Consider the following 24,845-nt stretch of genomic DNA (forward strand, 5'->3'; position numbering starts at 1 on the left):
TATAATAATTGTGTGAGAGCATTATTCTATTTTCTACCAGGGGCAGATGAACTATAAATTTGATAACCTGGTAAATTTGCAGATTAAAAAATATTTTTCAATTTAATGAGCCAGTTATTCTGAAATCTGGCTCCCTTATTAAACCATCTTTCTGAGTAAATGACTTCTTACCTGAATGTTTTTGCCTCTGAATCTTCCTCCCATAGGAGTTGAAACATGAAATGATACCTAGCTGTTGTATTTGGACCAGAAGGATCAGGAAGATCGTTTTTTGTTCAGAAAGTCTAGGATCATGCTCCTTATCTAGTAGGAAATTAGGATGATCAAGTTTCCCTTTTCTTGGTTCCCAGCTCATACATCTCATTGCTAATAGACCCCAGGTCTGGGATAGACAAAGTTTTACTGATAGAATATTAAACATTTGGGTTTAATAAATTATATAATTTTATTGAATCAATATTTATAATAGAAAACTGGTCTTCGAAGTCTGAATAGAAGAAAGGCAGTCATAGATGTAGGTCATAGCTAAAACACTTCGGAAAAATGCACTCTGTATTCAGAACCAATATCTTCAGTGTATTCACAAGTGATGTATTTTAATATATTCACAAAAACTAAAGGAAATTGCATGGTTCTTTTCCATTCTTTTTATTAATTTAACAAATGCAAGGCAGAGTTATTCCTTGCAGCTCCATGGGACACTGCCTCTTCCTCAAGGCTCTCTTTCAATAAAATATTATGTTTATGAAAGCTTACTTGAATCACGAATTGCATGTTCACGTGAAAAACCCTTTATGATGCATAACTGTTTCCTTGTTAACTATGGGAGTGAAATATTTACACTTTGGGATGTTTAAAAAGGATGGTGGTCGCCTGCACAGCAGAGGAACAGGTGAGGAGTCCCAGGGCTTGAGTCTTATGAGGATTTAAGATACAAATTTGTCTTGAGGATTTTAGCCTGGCAGAGCCAATCTGAAGCAGGAGGAACCTGATATAAATGGGAAATGAAAAACTATGTGCATCAAGCTATGGATGTATTTAATTCTTTCGTGCATCATGGGAAGTTAGAGGCAGTGAGGACACCAAGCAAGCATGGCTAGAGTTCAGTGGCGTGTCCCACAGGAAATCTAGAAGAAATGCAGTGGGGGAGTTCTAGATGAGCAAAACCTGTGCCTTTTGTCCTTAATTATTTGAGCTGAGAGTGGGTCGGCCCTAGCAAAAACTGTTTGTTTTCAGTTGCTATAGAAACAAAATAGTTCAGATAACATGGGTTGGGGAATGTGTGGATCTCACAATTATCACCCAGTGTCGAACCTGAACAAAGTCCATCAACCACTCCAGTGAGGGTCTGGAGAAAGACTTCTGGTGTGAGTCAAGAAGGGGGGAATATCTGATGGGAAGAGAAATCCTTATACTAAGTCAGAGTGAAAACTGACACTTAGGGTGGAAGGAAAGACAATTCCCCATGGACTCCTGGCTGCCTAATGCAAGTCCTGGGTACCAACTCTGGTGCATCCTCCCCACAGGTCATCTCATGGCACGATGATCTAGGACTTGGGCTTCTTTGGAGAAGCTTCACAGGGAGTTTAACAGAATGTAGGGTGGAAGAGAGGTGAGCAAAGCAGGGGTGAGTGAAGCCTAAAGGATTGCTGGACACTGCACTGGGCAGGTAACCAGGGTGCGTACACCGCACACTCTCAGGTGCCTTACTTCCATGATGTACACTGTTGGGATTCAGTGTTGCCTCTTGCTCTAGACCACCCTAGTCTCAGATATGAGGGTGGTAGAAATGAAGCAAATGCAATTTCAATGCCTCCTTCAGAGTTTGACACCTCCAAATGCCTACCAAAGCCACAAACTGAAAGGTTTATTTTTAATTGAAGTCTATAGTCTGTTTACAATGTTGTGTTAATTTCTGGTGCACAGCACAGTGATTCAGTTATACATATATATTATTCCTGTTTATATTCCATTTCATTATAAGTTACTCTATGATATTGAATATAGCCATGTGCTTTACAGAAGAAACTTGTTGTTTATCTATTTTGTATATAGTAGTTAGTATCGGCAAATCCTGCTCTCCCAATTTATCCCTCCCCCGACCTTTCCCCACTGGTAACCGTAAGTTTGTTTTCTATGTCTGAGTCTGTTTCTGTTTTGTAAATAAGATCATTTGTGTCTTTTTTTTTTTTTTTTTTTTTTTAGATTCCACATATAAGTGATATCATATGGTGTTTTTTCCTTTCTCTTTCTGGCTTACTTTAGTTAGAATGACAAAGCTTTTGGATGTAAGCTTGTCAGTGACATTTGGTGCCTTTTGAATGTCTGGGAAAACAGATGTATTATTTAAGTTGAACATCGTTATGGAAGGCTGCTCAACACCTCCTCAAAATTGTCACTAGAACAGGGGCAGATCCTTCGAGGGTGTGGAGGTCACTTCCACGTCCAGCTGCTTGTGATGTGGGCTGGGCGGTGGGGAGGGTGACAGTGGAGGGGTTAAATCGCGTTGCTAGTGTGCAGGAGGAGTTCGACACATTGTAGGCTGGCACCGCGCCTGGGACACAGTCAGCTTAATCCATTTTTTAAAGCAGGAGTGCTGCGACTTGGCCTCTCCCAACTCTCCCTAACAATCAGGTCTTTCTTGAACTGTCCAGTCCTTTATTACTCGTCTGCTCCTGACCCACTCTATCATTTTGCTGCTATGGAACTGAAAGCGAGGACAGTATTAGATAATGGCTTAAGCTGCAAGCCTTTTCAGAGACGCCAGTAAGGCACACTAGCAGATTTTCAAAAGATTCCTAGAAGGAAACAAGTAAATGTTGAAAGTGAATGTCCCAACAACAGTGGCTGCCCTGCATTGGGAACTGTCCCCAGTGGCTCCCTTTGCCCACCTCCTACTCTTGGTGGCTGCCAGAACTCGTGGCTGATGAGCTGGAATCACGGCTTAGGTATTGTTATTTATCCCTGTCAATCAAGCTGTCCCCTTAATTTCCTCACGTGACCTACTCTTAATGTGACTACAGAGTCTGGCTGTGTGCTTTTCCCGTTATGCTAATAGAGAATTGTTGAAGGAGAGAGGAACCAAAGGTGATGTGTTAGTTTTAAAAAATGATAGCTTTGGGAGCGAGTTTGTAAATTAACAGCTTTGCATTTGTGAGGGGAGAAAATTGATGCAGAGAAGAAGTTTCCTCAAAGGTTTATATTTAGCTTGAAACACTATGAAAAATGTTTAGAACGGAAATAGTCACATGATCTCAGATCTCCTTGAAGTCATCAGACTTTCTGCTTAGATGTGAATGTCCATAACCCTGCTGAATTCCTGATTTCTAGAGGATACAGCTAGCATCTCATCCCCCAAAAGAAACCATGGACTTGGGGCTCCTGCCTGGCTTTGGGGAGGTGGCTGATGTCTCGAGTAGCCACCTAATTACATCCAGTCCACACTGGGAGACTTTTTTATTTTTAGATTCAAATCAGGATTTATTTTTAAAAATTTTAGTAATTTGTTTTTTTAATTGAAGTACAGTCAATTACAATGACACACTGGGAGACTTTTGAAAATTGAGGACTATCCATAATTGTGGTGGGACAGCAGGAGTAAACCAAGACCGTGCCCCAGAAAACCTGAGATGAATGATCTCCTTAGCGTTGTACCTTGTCCTGGGGGGTAGCTTGATTTTTCAATACTTCTTGGGTCTACTGACTTCAGCAAAGGATAGGTTTGATTGCTCCAAAAAGCATGCATAGAGAATGATCTATGCCTTTCCACACAGGGTCTGGCAGAATCACTGGCTCCCCTGCTGTAATATGTTCTGATCCTACTGGTGCTGAAATGAGTGAGAAGAGTTTATGAGTGCATCGATAAATAAGAGTGGTCTGAGTAATGAGTAGAGGGGGCCCAGGCCTCGAGTCTTTCAGAAGTAATGGATTTTATCAGGAGTCTTCCGTAGTTCATCTGGGGAAGCAAGTCCTCATCTCACAGCCTCCCACCAGCTTTTTCCAAGTCCCTAGGATAGGAATTGGGAGGTTTGCTGTTGGCACGTGATTTATATAACGCTTGCTGCTAGCATGTGGGTGGGCACATGCTGCCTTAACAGTTTGTGACAAGTATCCTGAGGGTTCCAATCATGGCCTCTGGAGTCGGACTGGCTGGGTATTAATCCTTAGAGGGCAAGGCACTTAAGTGGTGTGCCTCAGTGTTCTCCACTGTGAGATGACAACAGTAATACTAACAGCATAGGCTTGTTAAAAGGATGGGAGATTTATAACCGTGCCTGGAAATAAAGGTTAGCTGTTCCCAATAAAGGATATTCATAGCATCTGCACCCACAGATGATTACAAGGGGAAGAGCTGAAGCATCTGCACCCCATTAGATAACCCTCATCTTTCAATACCTGTGTTTTACCATCTCCTGGTATAATTAATCTTAACAATTTTTCTTCCCCATCACCAGGCTTGGGAATAGGGGACACATGCCCCTAGCAGACTCATTAGGAGTTTGCTAAAGTCATGGGTAAGTCTCTTATCTTGACTAGACCTACTTTTGGTTATTTGAGACAAGCAATGGAACAGAAATTTCAGGACATCAAGATGTCTAGAAGCCATTCAAAGGGTTATTCTGCTGCCTTTTTATTCTCTATTCAAAATAATTTCACACGGCACTCAGATATCATCACGTTTAGCTTTAGCCCGCTGCATGTGTGGTGAATTCTTCCAAAAGTGATGGCAGGTTTTCCTCCCGTGCTTGTGGGGGTGCCCACAGGTGAGTTTGTCTACCATAAGGGTAATTCTCAGTGAACTGTTTCCTGGGTTCTTTTACTATTCCCGAGGACAGAAGCAAGTTGAGTTCACTAAGCCGCTCCATTCTTTTGAGGCTAACATGAAAAAGTAACTTGTCAGGGTTTTTGAACTAAGATTCTCAGGGGAACTTTGAAAACATATATTTCATTTGCTGCAACAATGGAAATTTTATCTTTCTGAGAACAGGTGTATACAAATCTTGGTGTATGTGTGTGTGTGTGTGTGTGTGTGTTTGAGAACAAAAGTTGTCACAATTGATTGTTTCCTTGAAAAAAGGTAAAGGACTTTAAATATATGGTGAAATTTCAGAGGACTTTCAAGCCTATAAAATGGAACTCAGCTAAGATTTTAGTGAAACGTTGCCATACTAGAATCCTGTTGGATTTGCATAAGCTAAAAGCCATGTAAATTATTTTCCAAGATCCTTTTACATCATACTGATACACCAGGGACCAGGGGAGGTAGCCACAGTTGATAAATACTCAAAGTAGAATACCTTTTAAAAAAAAAATTGAAGTATAATAAGTTTACAATGTTGTGTCAACTTCTGGTGTACAACATAACGTTTCAGTTACACATATGCATATGTGTATTCGTTTTCATATTCTCTTTCATCATAGGTTACTACAAGGTATTGAATATAGTTCTCTGTGCTATACAGAAGAAACTTGTTTATTTTATATATGGTAGTTTGTATCTGCAAATCTTGAACTCTCAATTTATCACTTTTCCCCTCTTTTCCCACTGGTAACTATAAGATTTTTTCCTATGACTGTGAACCTGTTTATGTTTTGTAAATAAGTTCATTTGTCTTTTTTAAGATTCCACATGTAAGTGATATCATATGATATTTTTCTTTCTCCATCTGGCTTACTTCACTTAGAATGACAATCTCCAGGTCCATCCATGTTGCTGCAAATGGCATTATTTTATTCTTTTTTATGGCTGAGTAGTATTCCATTGTATAAATATACCACGGCTTCTTTATCCAGTCACCTGTTGATGGACACTTAGGTTATTTCCATGTCTTGGCTATTGTATATAGTGCTGCTATGAACACTGGGGTGCAGGTGTCTTTTTGAATTAGGGTTCCCTCTGGATATATGCCCAGGAGTGGGATTGCTGGGTCATGCAGTAAGTCTGTTTTTAGTCTTTTGAAGAATCCCCATACTGTTTTCCATAATGGCCTCACCAAACTCCATTCCCACCAGCAGTGTAGAAGGGTTCCCTTTTCTCCACACCCTCTCCAGCAGTTATCATTTGTAGACTTCTTAGTGATGGCCATTCTGACTGGTGTGAAGTGATACCTCCTGGTAGTTTTGACTTGCATTTCTCTGATAATTAGTGATATTGAGCATCTTTTCATATGCCCATTGGCCATTTGTATGTCTGCATTGGAGAATTGCTTGTTTAGGTCTTCTGCCATGTTTGGATTGAGTTTGTTTGTTTTTGTTATTAAGTTTTATGAATTGTTTCTATATTATGGAAATTAAGCCCTTGTCTATCTTATCTTTTGCAAATATTTTCTCCCATTCCATAGGTTGTCATTTTGTTTTGCTCATGGTTTCCTTTGCTGTGGAAAAAGCTTATAAGTTTAGTTAGGTACCATTTGTTTATTTTTGCTTTTATTTCTATTGACTGGGTAGACTGCCCTAGGAGAACATTGCTGAGATGTATGTCAGAGAGTGTTTTGCCTGTTTTCTTCTTAGAGGTTTATAGTGTTTTGTCCTTTATTTAAGTCTTTAAGCCTTTTTGAGTTTATTTTTGTGTATGGTATGAGGGAGTAGAATACATTTTTGCTCTAGCCCTACCTACCCTACCTTCCACAAGGATGCTCTGAACTCAGAATTAAGGTCTCAGTGAGATCCAGGTTCACCCAGAAGCTACCTTGGAGGCGAGGGATCCTGGGAAGGTGATCAAGGACTGGACCTGTCATCTGGAAAGCCCATCACCTAACTGTACCGCACACCATGACGCCACTTTGGCTGTCTCCTTTTTTTTTCCTTAAAGGGAGGAAGGGGCAGCTGATTAGCTCCCAAATTCCTGGCAGCGTAGTTTTAGCTCTGATGTTCACCACCGCTCTGCCCTGGAGGCCCTTTATTTGACCCTCTTGTCTTCATATCTGGGTGCATCCTTCCTTCCTCACCCTGTTAGTCTTTAGTATTGGCTTCTCATTAGCATTCCTGCTCTTCTACATTTTCTGCAATGTCACAGAGGCTCGAAGCCTAGAAATGACTTTGCTTCCCTGCTGGTGGGGTTCTGGTTTATGGTCTCATCAATGAGAGGTTCTCACCTGATGTTTGGAAAGTGGACAAGGAATAACCAGCACTTCCCCAGCCATGGGAACAAGTGCCTGGACTTCCACTGGCGGCAGCCATGGGGGTTGACAGTAGTTTTGGGGCGTCATCTGTGAGTCTGCAAGGCTGGTTCCCTGTGATTCTTGTCCACTCAGCTAACTGAAACCTGGCAAATGCTATCATGACCTTTATTCTGCTTCCACCAGCCCCTCCAATTGTTCTGTGAGACTCTGATACTTAGTATTAAGTTATTTTCTGTGTAAAATACTTGAGTGGCTGCTGTTTTCGAAACCAAAGTATGGTTGTTAAAGTAGCCAGCTTGTAGATAGCCTGTGACAAGACTGAATAGGAAGCTGCACTGGACGCTGACTGGAGCAGATGTCCCCCACGCTGTAGCTCATGATGGTGCAAGACCTCCCCTGTCTCCAGCCTTGTGACTCAGGCGGCCACCAGGCAAGTGTGCTTGGCCTCTTCCCTACATGGAGACAAAGGAAACTGCTTCTTCTGCTTTTCCTAACAGCAGCCCTCTCAGAAGTGTTACCATTTCCCCTCACTTAATAGGAAAGGAAACGGGGGTCAGGGAGTTTCAGTAGTAGAAAAGCTACCGAGAGGCAGAATTCTGCTTTGCATCAGGATTCCTGTGCCATTTTCACACACCTCTGAATTCTTGTCTAGAGCCGACCTCCTTCGGAGTCCCTTCAATGGAATTCTAATTCTCTATTTCCCTGTGGTATTTTGACTGTCGTTATTTATTGTCAGATTTTAAAATTTGCTTTCTAGAAGACTTTCTAACTGAAAGAAAAAAACTGCAATGATAATAATAATATTAAAAAAGTGTCACTTATTAAGCAGTTACAAATGTCAGACACTGCTGTTTTAATTGCTCATTTAATCATGAAAATTGCTCATTTAATCACGAATGATCCAAGGAGTCATTCATTTTTATTATCTCTATTTGACAAAAATGAAAACTGAGACTCCCAGAGGTTTAGTCCAAAGTAATAGAGGTAGTTTATAGCAAACCCAGATTCCCACCCAGGTCTCTTTATCGCCAATGCTTCTGTCGATTCATTTAATAAATATTTTTCGAGCGCTCTGTGTGTGCTGGGCACTCAGTCCGCGGTGGAGCCGGGCAAGGGAAGCGAGGACACACCCAGTCAGTGTGGAGCGGGAGATGAGAAGGTGGGGGGTGGAGTTCAGCGTGAAGAGCTTGTGGTGATTGACAAGTGCACACATCCCACCAAGAAGCTGTCACGATGATCTGAGAATAAAATACAGGTATTTTTCTTTGAATCTCTGTATATTGCTTTTTCAAAAAGCTACAAATTTGTCAGCATATAACTACCTGTTAAGTAGTTTGAAACTGTTTAGTAAATGGATCTGTGTGGCCTAGGGATGCTGTTAAAAAAAATACTGATACTAAGGAAGCCATAAACTGAGAAAGTTTGAGAACCTTGGGCTACAGGTTAGAAGTGAAATAAATTTGAACTTTACTGATGTGGTCTTAAAATTTAACCAATTGCTCTAAAATTCAGGTTTCCTCCTTTCCTCAAAGCACATCTCAGTCCTCATTAAATGTATGTGCTCTATGCTTTGCTTAAAAATTCTCCTGAAAAAAAAAGCGATTCAGATAAACAGGGTTTTCTCATTAATAAAATGATGCATCTTCCAATTGCTATCACTAGTCTCACACAGCTTTTTCATTTTTCAAACCTTTATTAAAATGTCACTTCTATCAGGAAATTAATTATGAAAAGAGGAATTGAGTGATCGGAGCCATAATTTGAGAATGGACCAAGAATTATTTCTTCAGAGGATGCTCTGATCTTAATCCATCATTTTGTGTTTATGAGTCATGAGCCCCACCCACCCCTGGGGCTGCCCAGCAGAGGTACTGCAGGTCATCTAGAGCTTGGGCCTCACCCTTTGCCCACAGGCATCCCAGGCTTTGAGCAAAGGCCCCACATTCATGTGCCACCAGTGATGGTCTAAAATTGTCTCTGTAAAAATTCAGAACCTATTTACTTCTTTAAGGAACTTGTGCAGTATAGTATTTAGCATTATTTTTTTCTAAGAGGTAAATTACTTTATGTTGACCTGAATTTATACACTTGTTGGTCAGTGATCTCTGTGTTCAGGTCCATTGTGAGTCTTCTGATGTCATTCTCACAGAAACTCCTCAGAGTTTATGAACCAGTGGAGTCTTGTTAGAAGCAATCTCTGGACACTCATTTTAAACTAAATATAACTGCATTTGCAGATGTTGCTTTTTTAAAAAAAACATTGTTAGTGGTATCCTTCCCAAACCCCTGAATCCTTCCTTGATCTCAGAGCATTTTAATAAGCTCCCAAGATGGTAAAGAATAGAGACTTTCTTTTCATAAGGGAGAAAACAGAGGTGCCCAGAAATTTAATCAAGTAGTTATGGGAACAGCATTAGACCTGGCTCAAGTCACATATCAATGTTGCATATTTATTTTCAAGTCTCAGTATAAACGTCATTTCTTTAATGAAGCTTTCATTTGTCCACAGACCTGTGAAGCATCTTCTGTTTCACACTCTCATGGCGCTCATTCTGTGGAAGCACCCGGCGTTGAACGGGGACTCTAGTGCGGTGGCTTCTTCCCCGGCAGACTTCCAGTCTTCTTGGCTAAGTAACCATGTTTTTTTTGATTTCTTGTACCTGTATCTTCAGCATGTAGCACCCTGCCTGGTGCTTGATAAATATAGAATGAGGGAAGGGAGGAAAGAAAGGAGGAAGGCAGGAAAGAACAAAAGAGAAAGAAATTAAGGCGACAGATGGGTCCAAAAGTTACTTGTTGAAACTCGTGACCACAGTAATTAGAGGGACCCAGGCCTCTGCTTTTAAAGTGTTACTTTTCTAATGATAACAGTAGACCTTGCATGTCAAAGGAATAGCCCTGCTAATGGTACCTCCTTGCCAAGCTCTATAGATGAAAAATAAGGGGAATAGCTTAATCAGCAATTGTGAATATCCACTAGTCTTTGTATAAAACTTATTACTATTTCCTCACAATAAAATATAGGAGGAACAGATTGATGGCAAAGGCTCATCTCAGGGAAAAAAGCAGGCAGGTGGCTCTGATGACCAAAGAACTCACTGCCAACAGCTCTGAAAAGAAGGAGCAAAGCACAGACAATGTGGTTCAAAGACTCTGAATTGTACTGGATCATTCTTTCCCACCTTCTTTGTCAACTGGTCACAATCAGTCCCCCTAGCCTTTCCTCCTAAGAATGCAAGCTCTGGAAACCAGGGAGCATGGTTTTAACCTTTCATGACTTTTATTTCCCTCAGATAAACGCCCTCCTTTCATCAAAAGCTGTTTAAATCAGAGGAGCTCTCATGTCTGCTCCCATTTCTCTCATGTGTGAGTTGAACGGATATTTGGGTTTAATGCTGTGACCATCAGCAGGGGCTCCTGAACGAGCTAATGGCTACCTGGGTGTGCATGTCCAAAAGGCCAGGGGCATCCCTTTGATTTATTGACCTGGTCTGGCGACCACCCTGTCATCTCTAAAATGCCCACCACTGGTCAGAGGGCTCCTGGGGAGGGAGTGTGACTGGCTTCTTGTGAAATCATTGCTGCCTCTTGGAAAAGCAAGTAAACCTTGTGCCGGGCTCCATCGCCTCACCTGAATGGGCAAGGTCAGTAAATTCACTGTCACCACAGCATAAATAATTCAGATTGGGGGGATGAATTTATTGATTTTTAAAAGAAAGGAAAACCATAGATTTGCAGTATTTGCTTGTTAATTTAAGGTGTCATGGCAGCCCCGGACGTCCAGAGCACTGGACTTCTGCTTTGGCTTTGCACGCACAATGGCAATTAGTCAGCGAGCTAGGAAACAAATTCTTCAGAGGCAGACGGCAGTGAGTTAGATGCCTACCAAAGCATGTTTTGAAGAGGGATTCGTGAGTGTATTCCATATTGGGAGGACATTGGAGGGCCTTGAAAACTGACACAGAGGAGGCCCCTGAGTGATGATCAGTCTGCACTGAGACCAGTTCTGAAGAGAGTTAGCAGAGTGTAAACTCCTCTAGAGCAAGAGCTGAATTTCACTTCGCTTTGTTTCTTCACTGCTGTCTTCTCCTCACCACCCCCGGGGTAGCTTCTACCTGCTTGTAGGCCAGATTCCTCACTGTCAGGTACTTGGGGGTGCAATTTATACCTGATACCCATTACTCTTTATCACTCACTGACTCACCACAGCCTCCCGTGAACTTGCCCTCAAGGAAACTGCCCTCAAAACTCAGTCTCTTTACAACGAAAATTATTCATCATTATCTTATTTAATTACTAAATTTAATGGTCTGAACTAAATCTTCATCCTTTTTTTGCCCTACACTAGAAGTGAACATCTGACCACCAAGATTTCTTCAAACTTTCTCCTCCATTGGCTTCCGATGCACTGTGTTATCTGAGGTCCTCTATCCTATCCTCTCCTTGACCCCTGTTTCCTCCTGTGCATCCTGGAACTGCACATCCTACACACTTCTCTATCTTTACTGTCTTGGCGAGTGGACCCTTATATTTTCATCCCTATATCTGACTGTTTTTTTTTTAGTAATGATTCACCCAAGTCAAGTGAGGTCCAAGAGTATGTCTATTTTAAAATCTCTTGATTCTTTTTGCAAATCACTTTCTAGAAAGGTTATCTCAGTTTGTGTTTCCACTTCCAGGACATTAGGATACCCACTTTGAGGTGCCCACATCAATACAGAACGCTAGCTTTAAAGTATTTGATAATTCCTTAGGTGGAGTTAACAGTACAATGGTTAAGCACCTCAAAATGCTGCATGCTCTAAGCTGCTCCTGTGCTTTCTGCCCTTTTATGCTGGGCATCTCTGAGGAACTGTGAGGAGAGAGAAAGTGTCAGAGGGCCAAGAGGTCAGGGGACTGAAAAAGGACAATGATCAGATTGGGCTTGGTTCACAGCATAGTCTTGTGCTGCTGGGGACTGACCCCCTTTTATGACCCATGTAGACCTGTGAGTCCTGAAATTAGGTGCAGAGAGTGGGAGTGAGTCTATTTCCCACGCCTTCCTTATTGAGTTTGGACTGGATCTAGTCAAGAAATACTTTAAGAAGCGTTATTCATTATTTCCTCATTAGTAATGCAGTGTGTAGAAATTCTGCCTAGATTTGAGTGGGTCTTCCCTATATTTAACATATAAAGCTACTGCCATTATTAGTGATTTTATACATCTTCATGAAAGCTGGGACTAGACATACCAAACATATACAGCCTCCTGCCATGAAAACCTGGACAGAATTCTCAGTATCCCTTAGTTTACTTCAGAAATATCACCGGCACAAACATTTTATGAAAGGTACAGTCTTCTTACAGAAGGATTTACGAAGACAAATAAGACCCATACTCTGGGAAGCTCTTAATTCAGAAAGATACATGTGCCCCAAGGTTCATAGCAGCACTATTTACAATAGCCAAGACATGGAAACAGCCTAAATGTCCATCAACAGATGACTGGATACAGAAGTTGTAGTATATACATATAAACACACACAATGGAATACTACTCGGCCATAAAAAAGAATAAAATAATGCCATTTGCAGTAACATGGATGCACCTAGAGATCATCATACTAAGTGAAGTAAGCCAGAAAGAGAAAGAAAAATACCATATGATATCACTTATGTGTAGAGTCTAAAATAAATGAGACAAATGAACTTGTTTATAAAACAGAAACAAACTCACAGACATAGAATACAAAATTGTGGACACCAGGGGAGTAAAGTGGGGGGTGGAGAGCTAAATTGGGAGTTTGAGATTTGCAGGTACTAGCTACTATATATAACATAGATAAACAGTAAGGCCCTACCGTATAGCACAGGGAACTATATTCAATACCTTGTAATAGCCTATGGTGAAAAAGACTATGAAAAGGGATATATACGTATAGGTATAAGTGAATCACTGTGTTGTGCACCAGAAACTAACACAACATTGTAAACTGACTATACGTCAATAAAAAAAGAATGAAAAAGGACCCATACTCTGCTTTCAAGTAGCCCATTTACCCAGTTAAAGAGGTAAAACAAATATCAATGTGACTAAGTCCCGGACGTGACTGAAAGCCAAGTGCCACTCGGTTAAACAAACAAGAACATGAATGAATATTAGAGGAATCATTGGGAAGGAAAATGTATAATCTGATGGAAATGGGCCAAGTTTCACAAATAATGTGGCATTTGATATAGACATAGAGGGATGGGCATGGTTTTTACAAGTAGAATGAAAGTCTGATTTGGGGAGAAGAGGCAGCATTTTGAATTGAAGAAATTGTGCGTGAGCAAAGGTTAACACACGGAGGAAAGCATCTTCTCTAGAGGGGTGGGTTCATGTCCCAACTGTGGATGTTACATGTCAAGATGGTGAGACTCTATTTTTCATTAAGAAGCCAATGGGTGCCCTCTGAGAGCCCCTGAAGGAGGAACATACTTGATGCTGAATTTTATTGTGAAATAATATTCAGCCCTGTGAAGTCTAGATTAGAATAAAGAATGGGAGTTTGATGCCCGGTGAGAAGGCTGTTATTCCATTAGTCTAGGGAGGGGGTCAAGTATCCCTGAGACAGGGAGGCAGGAATAAGACACATGAGGAAAGAGACGCAGAGGGGCCTGATGGAAATAAAAGTGAATGACTTGGCACATAATTAAATTTGGGACGAGGGGATAGACTTCAAGTCCAGGTGCCCAGGAGACTATTTAAATTATGGTGTTATTAATGGATAATGAATTCAGAGAAGGAAATGATGTAGGAAAAGAAGTGAGTTTGAATTTGAATGCATCTGTCCATTTTCATTCATTTTTTTGCTAAGCAGGCAGTGGAAGTTTTGGGAAGTAGGAGAGAAAAATTAGGTGGACACATCTAGGAACAATTAGCATGATGACCTTGGGATGAGCAGAGGACTGAAATTGAGTGAATCAGATTCCTTCCTGAGGAACAGAAGAAAGAGGGGAGTGCCAGTCCTGCTTGGCTGACAGCCGTGTGCCCTGCAACGTGGAGCAGGGTGATCTGAGATCAGAGGGAGGAATGAAGGCGAGGGAGAGAGAGAGTCTTGGTGGTGCTGGAGTCCCTAAGAAATGACTGCATCCCTTTCCATCGTTACTTGAGCCTTATAATAAGTTTATCCCTTTTCCTAAACTAGTTTGAAGAGAATTGCTGTGATTTGTGACCACAGGCATCCTGACTATTAACACTATTAAAAAGTCAGAACTTGTCATCAGACATTTCACTTCCATTTTCAGTGTGCTGGAGGATTTATTCTCTCATTCATTGAACATTTAATAAGCCCCTGCTCTGACCTGGGCATTATGATGGTCTCTGAAGATAAATTAGATATTGAATTGGAGAGAGGACTGAATGGAGCAGGAAGGCTTTGAAGTATGTCTGGCCCCAAAGTCAAGACAAACCCCAATTTATGAATGGGTGAAATTCCAAGTGCCCTTCTGTAAATTGACTGTTTGACAGTTAGAAGAGATTAGTCCCCAGAAACCTCATTGTGAACGGTGGCGATGTGCCTGGGAGAGCTGGGGGAAGCCCACTTCCTACCCATCCAGTGGGACAAAATAGACATGAAAACAATAGTGTGATCACAGACATAGCATGTTTTTCCAAAAAGCTCATGTGGGACACCATCTGAGGACACCAGGCATAGGTCAGACTTGGGTGGATTCTCATGAGGCAGCCGTAGCATGTGGAACATGGTTGTTAAAGTTCACGATGTGTGAGAACAGACAAGAGCAACTTGGTGGTGACAGAGCCTCCTAGGCCTCCCGGCTGTGAGGAGAAAGGGGAGTTCTTTTGGCCCTGGCATGCAGTTGAGTTCTTAGTTACAGTTCTGTGAAGGATGGTTGTAAGTCAGGCATTTCCGCGTGAGGCATATACGTCAGATAGGTGCAGTTAAATTTCTACTGTCTGTGCGATAAGGACAAACCTCATGGTAACATAATTGTGAGGTTTTGTGTTCTGAAATAAAATATAAATGAAAGAGATAAAGATTACACATGTTCACTGAGATACTTATTTCATTCATGCATTCACGTACGCATTTCACAAGTCTTCATTAAGTCCTTCCATACCTTTCGTATGTTCAGCAAAATGCCACACCCTGAGGATACAGAAGTAAGTAAACTTGGGAACTCCTAGTCTAATAATGAGACTAGTTAAAAAATAACAGGAAAAAATTATTGGAGCACAGAAGTCCTTAACACAGTTGTGGATTCTTCTAAGATTGTCCTTCTTTTTCTCCATAGCACGCACTTCTCCCAGACATAAGGCATATATTTATTTCTTGTTTATTTGGCTTTTCTCACTTGAGTGTAAATCCCATGGGGCAGGAAAAAAAATGAAATTGGGCCTTCCCAGATGTTTACAGGAAAAAGTATAAAGAATGAGTACCATTGATGAGCCTGTTAAGGACAGCATGGGCAAAGGCAGGGATGAAAAATGACATCTCAAGTGGTTTTGTCACAGGCTCCTTGCTGGATTAGCACTAATATGATAATAAGAAATGTAAATAATAAGGAAAATATTACTATAGGGCCGGTGATATGCAAGACGTCGCTGTGAGCATTTTGGGTCCATCACCACGTGCAGCGTTCACAAGCCTGGGCGGGGGCACTAGTATGGTTGCTGTGTTACAGGAGAGGACACTGAGGTACAGAGAGACTCTCAGCATCTTGCCAAAGAGCATATGACTGGTGGGGACTGGAGCCAAGATTTGAACCCAGACAGGCTGGTGGGAAATTAGGTTGGAAAGGTCAGACAGGGACCAGATCAAAAAAGTCAGCATAAGAAATGGAGATTTTTCTTGGAGACAGTGGGGAACCTCTGAAGAGGGGTTTCTGAAGGGGTTCGGACTGATCAGATTGGGATTTTAGAAAGAGTGCTCCAGAGAGAGCTGGAAAGAGGGAGGGAAGAGAAGAGGTTATGGCAGCAATTTGTGGGGAATTGAGTCTGAATTAGAACTACAGCAGCAGGTAGAGAAGAGTCAAAATTACTGAGGAAATGTAAGCCACGAGGAAGATGAAATATTTTGCCAATTTACACCCCTTGTAGCAAGGTTTGAGGCTGGCCATTGCACTGCCATGTTGCCCGCACTGAATGATTGTATAATTTTAAATTCTTTCCAGTTGAATAGACAAACACATCAGTGTTGTTTCTGTTTTCCTTTCTTTGCTTGTTGAAGATATTTTTTCATGCTTAGAGGCCATTTGTATCTTATATATACAAAATGTATTTTGTCTATTTCTCTACCATAATGCATTTTTTAATTGATTTCTAAAGTCTCTGATATCCTTTTATATGATTCAATACTGCTCAGGTAGAGCCAGCGAGGACAATGGTAGGGAGTTAGGGTAGAAACAAAGACTGAAACACATGCCAAATGCTGCAATATGTAGTGGAGAGTGAGCTGGCTCTGTAAATAGCAGCAGGAAATTGTGTGTAAGGCAAGGCGCATAATACACATCATGGAGGGAAGAAGAGCTTTTGTAAGAGGATGGAAAAAAATCAATGATCTAGAATTGGCACAGGACTTCAGGAAGAACTCCAGGTGCACCCTTTTGCCCTGTAGCACGTAAGTCAAAGGAAAATGATCAGTCCCTTGAGGGGAGAAGCAGCTGTCATGTAAGGCCAGATGGTAAAGAGAGAGTTCAGGGAAGGTGTATGAATTAGCCATTGCTGTATAACAAAGAACTCCAAACTCTCAGAGTGTGTAACCATTTATTTAACTTATGTGTCTGTGGTATATGGGGTTCACTGACCTAGGCTGGACCTGGTTTGGTCAACTCATCTAGGGCATCTTCATGTTGTATGGCAATCATCCTCCCCCGGGGCCATTGGGCTAACCTGGGCATGTTCTTCTTCCATCAGTACAGGTCCCGTTGGTCAGGGCAGGTCACGTGGCCAAGCCCAACATCAATGGAGTGGGGAAGTGTACTGTTCCCATGAAAGTAGAAGAAAGCAGTGGATGATCTGTGACAGGAGTGGAGTTTACTTTATGGTCAGTTGTAGTTCTGGAGAATACAGGCAAAGTGAGGGACATCAAGGAGGTTCAGAAGTGGGCAGAACATGAAGAAAGATGATGTACCAAGCAGAATAAAGAGAATGATTCAGAGGGGCTTGAATTTTGCAGAGTGTCCAGCGTGGGTTGTGGAAGAGAGCAGTGCCTGGGGTTAGCTGGGCTGAAGGCGTCTATCAGAACTCTGGTGGAAAGCTGTTTGGAGAACTTGTTTTAGGTGATGTCCCAAATTCCCAGAGAAATGTTAACCGATAGTGAAACATCAGTTATACTGATAAGATTTCATAGTCGTACTCCTTTGAGATTTCAGTCCTGCTCCCCAAGTGTCTGCTCCCCATCATGCATGGACTGTTTAACAGTATCTGTCTCTTTTAACTCAAGCCAGGTAGCTGAGGTCCCAACTGAGGGGAAGGTTGGGTCCGCCTATAGGATAACTTCTATCACTACCTCATTTGATTAAGTCCATGTGAATTCTGGTTATGCTTTGAATAGCATTCAAGTATTTTATTTGGCAATTAGTTAAATCCTATTTACTACCTAATTTTTAACAGGAAATAAAGAGACTTCTTGAAATATTTTACTTGGTAATCCTTGCTTTGATTTATAAGGAATCTTAACACAGGTGTGAATTGTTAAAAAAAAAAATAATTTTAAGATGGAAAGTACACACCTCGGAACTTTTTGGCTCAACGCATTTGCAGCCCTGAGACAGCCAGGATTCTTCGCTGTGAAAGTCCTCCAAGGATTCGCCTATTCCTGTTCTCCCCGGGCCACACATAAATATTAATTACCCTTAAATACAGCCCAATTTCTCCCATCGACAATGAAAAATTTAAAATGCCAGGATAGAGTGAGAGAAACTCGAATCTAAATAATTATTACCTGGTGCTGTTTGTTCCTGGCAGAGGGGTTAGAATGGAAGCTTCTGACAGAGGGGGACTGTGTGCAGGCACGGTCTGTGGACGATAATTACAAAATGCCAGAAGGAGAGTCTTGAATTTTTCAAGAGGCTTTAATGACTCCCAGGACATTGGGGTAAAGCCACATGGATCTCGCTGAGAGAATATAAACTCAGCATTACAGATATATCGTCTGGTTAGAATGTAGAACAGGAATAGATTCTAAACATTCAGTCTGCATTGTTTGGATGGTCGATGGGGAGTTTAATGTTATGAAATGTGGTTTTTTCATCTTTCCACCTGGCAGAATGGGACCTGAAGGGGTGGAGAAAGTGGAATAACAGAAATATATCATTTGAATTATATTTATAAAGACCACTGACCTACTTCATCCTTCTTTTTCTGAGGATAAAGGCATAGATATGAGGTCCTGAAAGCATGTGAGATCAGTTGGAATAAATTAAGCTGTGAAGACAATAAGAATGTAACAGAAATGCACAATCTGTGTTATTTAAATCATTCGAAGAATGCTAAAGTAATCATAACTAAGGTCTCTATGACACATAACAATAATGTGTGAGATAGTAAACCTGTGTGGTCTTTAAAAGAAATTCTTTAAACAAAAGTAATGAAAATATTGTGTAAACTGTTGGAAAGATATAAAAATGTAAGGAGTTAAATAATAATTAAACTTCAGAAATAAGCAGTTAAAATTATATTATTTCCTAATATTTTTCTTTTTAACTGCGGTAGACTGATTATAAAAGCAATCGGAATTCCTCATAGAGCATTTATACCAAATATAATATAGTCTGAAATAAACATCATCAACTTTACTTTTTTAAAGATTTTTTATTGATTTATAATCATTTTACAATGTTGTGTCAAATTCCAGTGTAGAGCACAATTTTTCAGTTATACATGAACATATATATATATGTTCATTGTCATCTTTTTTCTCCATGAGCTACCACAAGATCTTGTGTATATTTCCCTGTGGTACACAGTATAATCTTGTTTATCTGTTCTACAATTTTGAAATCCCGTCTATCCCTTCCCACCCTCTTCCCCCCCATCAACTTTACTTTTGTTCACTTCATGAAATACTACATTTTTCAAGGTTTGAGAATTTCATTCTGCATTATATATAAATATTTTGAATTAAAAAAGTGAGTCAATGATTTAGAGATGCTTGTATTCAGTGCAGGATGTTAGGAGACTGACTTTGTATATCCTTAGTCTGTATCGAATCTCTTCATCTTATGACAACTTTGAATTATTTGGCATGGTATTACTGTTGAGTTTTAAGGAACTGAATTTTCATAAAACATGACTAATCTTCATTTTTTTAAAAAATTAATATTATTTGGAACATAAATGTTCATGATTCATCTTTTCATTGAGTATATAATATTATTTTTCTATTTAATGCTTTTTAAATTGAATTCTGTTTTCTCTGATATTAACACTGCTACATGAATGACAGCAAAGAAGCTTTATCTTTTTTTAATTTAGCAAGAATATTTTTGCTTATCATTTGACATTTTTGTTCCACAGCTAGAGGTAGTTTTCTTACAATCATCAACATTTATAAATTAATTTGACACATTATAGGAGTACGTTTCATTTTTAAAGGAGGGAATAACTTAAGTATTTAATTTATTACTATCAATGCTATATTTGATCTTATTTCTGTTATTTCACGTAATATTTTTTGATTCTATACATTCTTGTTTTATCATGTTTCCCACATTTTCTTTGCTTGAAAGTTTTCTTGTTTCTGATAGGTATAGTCTGTCAACATTTCATAAAAAATGTAGAAAATAAAGTGGCTTTTGATATAAAATTGTTAGAATTTCTAGAGAAGCAAATGCTAGCCTGGGAATCCAAGAATGACTGGTGAACTGACCCATCAAAGGACCTACTGTCTCTGAAATCATCTTGGAAGCACTGAGTTTGAGAATATGGTGCTTGAGCTGATATCCACCATGTAGGAAGCTGGACTCAGGAAACTACCAGTGCCCTTCCCACTGCCACCGCCACCACCTCCACATCACCTGGGAAACTGGAGGCTGGGTGCTGGTGTGCTGATGCAGGAAAACCTTAGCTCTCCACAACACTGCTTGCCAATAGCTTACATAGAAAAAGAGGCCCTGGAGAGCTTCTAATTCTCTTCCACTTTCCAAAGTTTCTGTGCTCTTACTTGATTGGTGAGAGCTACTTTTCACCCCAAACCTTACCTGTGAAGGATTCTGGACATGCCCTCTAGGCTCTGTGTAGGGAGGTCCCATAGAGGGAAGGTGGGGTAGAAGGGAAGCCGGCCAGTCCACAGTATCTATTCTAAGGTAGCTATGTTCTAGTTGTAGTCCTGTTTGAATTTGAATCTTATTTAAATTATTTATAATTTTCCTGTTTTATGAAATCAGTCTTAAACTCTAATTCTATAGTTGCGAGAGGTAAGTGGAAGTTCTCAGGCTTGTTTATACATAAGTTATTGCTTTCTAATCATTACATTTTATATTTTATACAAATATATGAAACAGAATTTAATATTATATGTGCATATATAAATATGTAATTATAAATATAAATTATATGTATCTTAAAATGACTGATTAACATTTGCTTGTAAGTTGATAGGCCTATCTATTATCAGAGCCATCTTCCATTTTCCGATTGATATTCTGAATTTTTTCTTAGGTGTTTTAATGAAAAGTGTTTTTAAAAAATGTATCTGAGAGATCTGTGTCTATCCAAAATCATAATTTATTGCCTTAAGGATGTGTAATACACTATAACAACACATTCCCTCCCCAACATATCATTCTTATAACTTAAAGCTATTTCTCAATCTTAGAAATTATTATGAGATGTTAAAATCTGGACAGTTTCCCCAAAGTAGCTTAAAGCAGAGAGATGTGGACCTTGTGGGGTTTTCCTCAAAATCATCATGAGCTGGCATCATCCTTTACAATATCTTTTATGTCAGTAAATATGCTCTATAAATAATCCAATTGCCTGATATTTAAATCAACTCAGTAAATGTTAATTGTGTCCCTAAGATATTCTAGGATGCTAATGGGCTCTGGGCCTTCAACAGTGAATGCCTTGCCCCACCCCCATGGAGTCAGGATCTAGCAAGCTGTACAAATGTAATGTAAATCAATACACACTCTGACAGAAAGGCAAAACAGAGAGGAGTGTCCTTAATTCTGCCTGGGGTTTAAGAATCAGGGCAGATTTCACAGAGGAGGCAACAGCTGACCAGAGCACTCAATTTCCTAGTTAAAACAGAGCCAAACAGAGGATGATCAGAACTATCGCTTTAATTAAAAAAAAAAAATCAGAATAAATGTGAAACACCTGGGATTTTTATTTCTGTTCAGAACTGTAGAAAAATAAGGGTGATGATGATGACAGTGGTGTTGATGGATGTTACCGGTTACCGACCCAGCATCTGGCTGGGTCCACTTCCCCTTTCCTGGCTAGCACCTTAATTTTCCTTCTGCTGCTTAAGCCTCTTCTGAACTGTAGCAACCACGTGGTTTTGGAGGTTGACCCCAGCTCAGGTGTGAGCTGTAATTAATCTAAGTCAGTTAACAAAATCCCATCCCCCTGCCAGTGGTTGGCTTAAGAACCTAAACCTGTAGTAAACAGAGTGGGGCGTTCTCTGTTCGCAGAGATAGGTTCAGGAAAGGGCACAAGACTATATTTGGGCCAATGAAATGTAAGGGCAGTTTTGAAAAGGGGATTCTGGGAAACTTTTCCTTAGTCTTAGAGGAAAACCTTAGGGGTGCTCTCTGTTGCTGGCCTAGGAATACGGCCGACATCTGATTCCCAGCCTGAAGATGAAGCTGGTTACTCAGAAACGTTCCTCACCCCTCCTCCTTCTCCAGGAATCACAGGGCAGTGGAGACAGAGCCGTCGAGTGAACTAAATTTGAAAACCTGCCTGACTTACGGATTTCCAGGTATGAGAGTCATAAATGGTCTAATTGTTCAAACCAGCTTTACTTGAGTTTTCCATCACTTGTTATCAAAAATGTGTCCATTTAATCACAGCTGAGAATAAAGAGCTTGCCTAAGAATTAAGATAAATGTAATGTGACAATCTTTAAAGAGAAAAGAAAAAAAAGTAGGCAAGGGTGAAACCAGAGAACTGAAAATATTACAAAGCTAAGATAAACGAGAATAAAAAAGTCTACCTAGAATATAATTAAAAGTTACAAATTTGGCAAAGATTCCTAAAATTGGGCAGAATTCACAAACTATTGAAAAACCATAAAAAATGTTTTAGTGTATGGGAAAGCTCTTACAGATTGAAGGGAGCAACTGATAGGCACGTTACTTTAGGAGTGATGGAGATTTAATATACAGGATTTTCATCAAAGGATAGGTAACAGAAATTTCCATGCAAGTCTTTAAGACAACACATTCCTGGGTTCAAACCCAGTAATTCTGATAAGGCAGGTGTGACTGAGTCCCTGGCACACACAGTTTTATGGACTGTTCTCAGGATGACACAGGTTTGGATCTCAGTGTGACTGCCTGCATCTGTTTCTCCCTGTTGTCTCTTTCCACGTGTGCCTCTCGGAGTTGCCTGCATCACGATGTCCCCCTGGGCATGCTTTTGCCTCTCTGCACGTGGCTCTTCGTGCCTGTGTGTCTGCTTCTCTGAACCTTCCTGTTTCTGTCTCATTGTCCCTCTGCATATGCTGTATCTCTTCTCCATCTCTCTGCATGTGTAGCATATCTGTGTGTTTGTATGGTTGTGTCTCTTGTATCTCAGTGTGCTCCCTCTTTGGATCCCCTTGTGTATCTGTGTAGACTTTTCTCTGTGTTACTTGCATGTCTTTCTGTGTGAGTCTCTCTTTATAGGTATCTCTTTCGTTTGTATCTTTTTTCCTGCCACTTAAGTGAGAGCAGACACAAACTTAGTCTGTGCCTATTAAAAAAAAATATATATATATATATATAAATATATATATAAATACATATATTTGGATGTGGATATATATATAAGTCACATCCAAATTCCCGGGACTTGAGTGACCGATACTCCTTGAGGAGGCTCGGTCAGCCAGTAGGAGTCCTCCCCCTCGCCCCCACCTCACCACGCTTCAGCGCGGTGAGATCACTGGGCGCTGGGAGAACCTGTGTCTGCGTGAATGACGATGAACTCACAGCATCATTCACACCTGTTCAGCCCTTGTCTCAAACTCACACAACACCAGACAGAAAACTCCCAACACTGAGGGCAGACTTGGTACTCATTTCAGTGGTCCTAATCGTAAAATACTACTACTTGCACGCAAATATCACATAGGTCACTTCTAAGTCCTTATTAGCTCTTGTGCTCACACAGATTTACAGGGCGGGGCCATCGGGCACAGCCACGCCTTGTCGAGCAAGGACACCTGCAGCTTCCTCTGCAGAGCACGTCTGTGCAGCACTCACTTCGCAGTTTGGCCGGCAGCACCCCTCCTGCCCTGTCTCGCTCCTCTCTGCCTTCTCCTTCATGAGTTCCTGACTTGGATACCTGTCATGTCCCAGTCTGGACATTACATGGGTTCTTCCTCCTTAGTTCCTCGCAGGAGAGCTCCCAGCTTGGGATCACTCAATCACCTTCTGCTTCTGCAGGTCAGATCTCTCCTCCTCCCTGACCACCCTTTTCTTTGGAAAAAGTTCCAATCCAAACACCCTGTCTCCATTTCCTTATGAATAGTCCCATAGTATTTTCTGATAAAATACAGTTCTGGTATTTCCTAAGGTAGTTTTTAAATATACAAGCCCCAAATAGGTTTGGTGAGTCAGATAATAAGGGATGACAGCCATCCTTAGATCTCTGGAAGGGAAGGGACTAAAGCCCAGGTTCCACCCTCTGTGCCGGCTGTGTGGCCTCGGAGGGGCTACTTCTCCAGGCTGTTAGTGTCCACAAGGAAAGTGGGGAATTGGATCTTATCATTGCTAAGATGCAGTTGGTCATAAAGTTTTCTAGTTATCATAGAAACAAATTTTCACTGAAATAAAAACATGTATTACCATTCAACCTATGACACTTAAGGAATTAAAAACCATTGTCTTTCATGCTCACATTCCAATCAATCAAACGTTAGTTTACTTTCTCAAAATAAAGTTGCACTTGTATTTTGCACATAATTCCTAATTTGGTTTAGTTCATGTTTTCTAATTTAGACTTTTGTAAAACTTCTACTGAAGAATAATCCAATGGACTAGAAGTCATTTCACTGCTAAGAGGCAGAATCAGTCCTTAATTTCATCTCTCATCATGAATTCCAACAACTTAGTTTACATTCATTCATTTGCAGTACATTCGGTGCCTCTTTTCACACTTGAGAAGTTTGAATCTAACATATTTAGACTGGTACGAATGTACTGAGATCAAATGCAGTATTTGGCTTTTTAATCCCCAAACAACAATGCTGTTTAAGACAATGGGACCTCAAGTACATTAATGCCTTTTGGTTCTCTCGTTTTCCTGAAAATGAACTTGGAATCTTCTTGTCAGTAGAGAATGCTACACCTTCATGCTTTTAGAAAATATGAGTTCTGTCCAAGATCATAGCCAAATAATGTAGTAAACAAATTGTAGAAACCAGAAAGTAAAATGAATACAAAACACTTGGTTAATTGACACGTGAACAGGGAGAGGTGTAGAATGTTGACGTTGAAATTATTTCAATGGGCGTATCCAAGAACATACATTTCAGATTCTGAGATAATTTTTAAAAGACTTCTGGCTTCAGAGATTTCCACCAT

At 40.5% G+C, this 24,845-nt stretch overlaps 1 long non-coding RNA gene across 2 annotated transcripts in view; it reads left to right on the plus strand.

Annotated features, from left to right (window-relative positions):
• LOC116151285 (uncharacterized) overlaps positions 1–24,845 on the plus strand; it is an 826,846-nt gene that overhangs the window by 282,468 nt on the left and 519,533 nt on the right. The window contains exons 6-7 of one of the 2 annotated variants that reach the window (XR_010382610.1): positions 9,631–9,752; positions 21,882–22,036. This is a non-coding gene — a long non-coding RNA (uncharacterized LOC116151285). The remainder of the gene's footprint in view (positions 1–9,630; positions 9,753–21,881; positions 22,037–24,845) is intronic. The other variant, XR_010382609.1, reaches the window with a different exon arrangement.

Source organism: Camelus dromedarius, chromosome 10 (genome assembly GCF_036321535.1).
Source record: "Camelus dromedarius isolate mCamDro1 chromosome 10, mCamDro1.pat, whole genome shotgun sequence".
In the NCBI taxonomy this organism is placed as follows: domain Eukaryota; kingdom Metazoa; phylum Chordata; class Mammalia; order Artiodactyla; family Camelidae; genus Camelus; species Camelus dromedarius.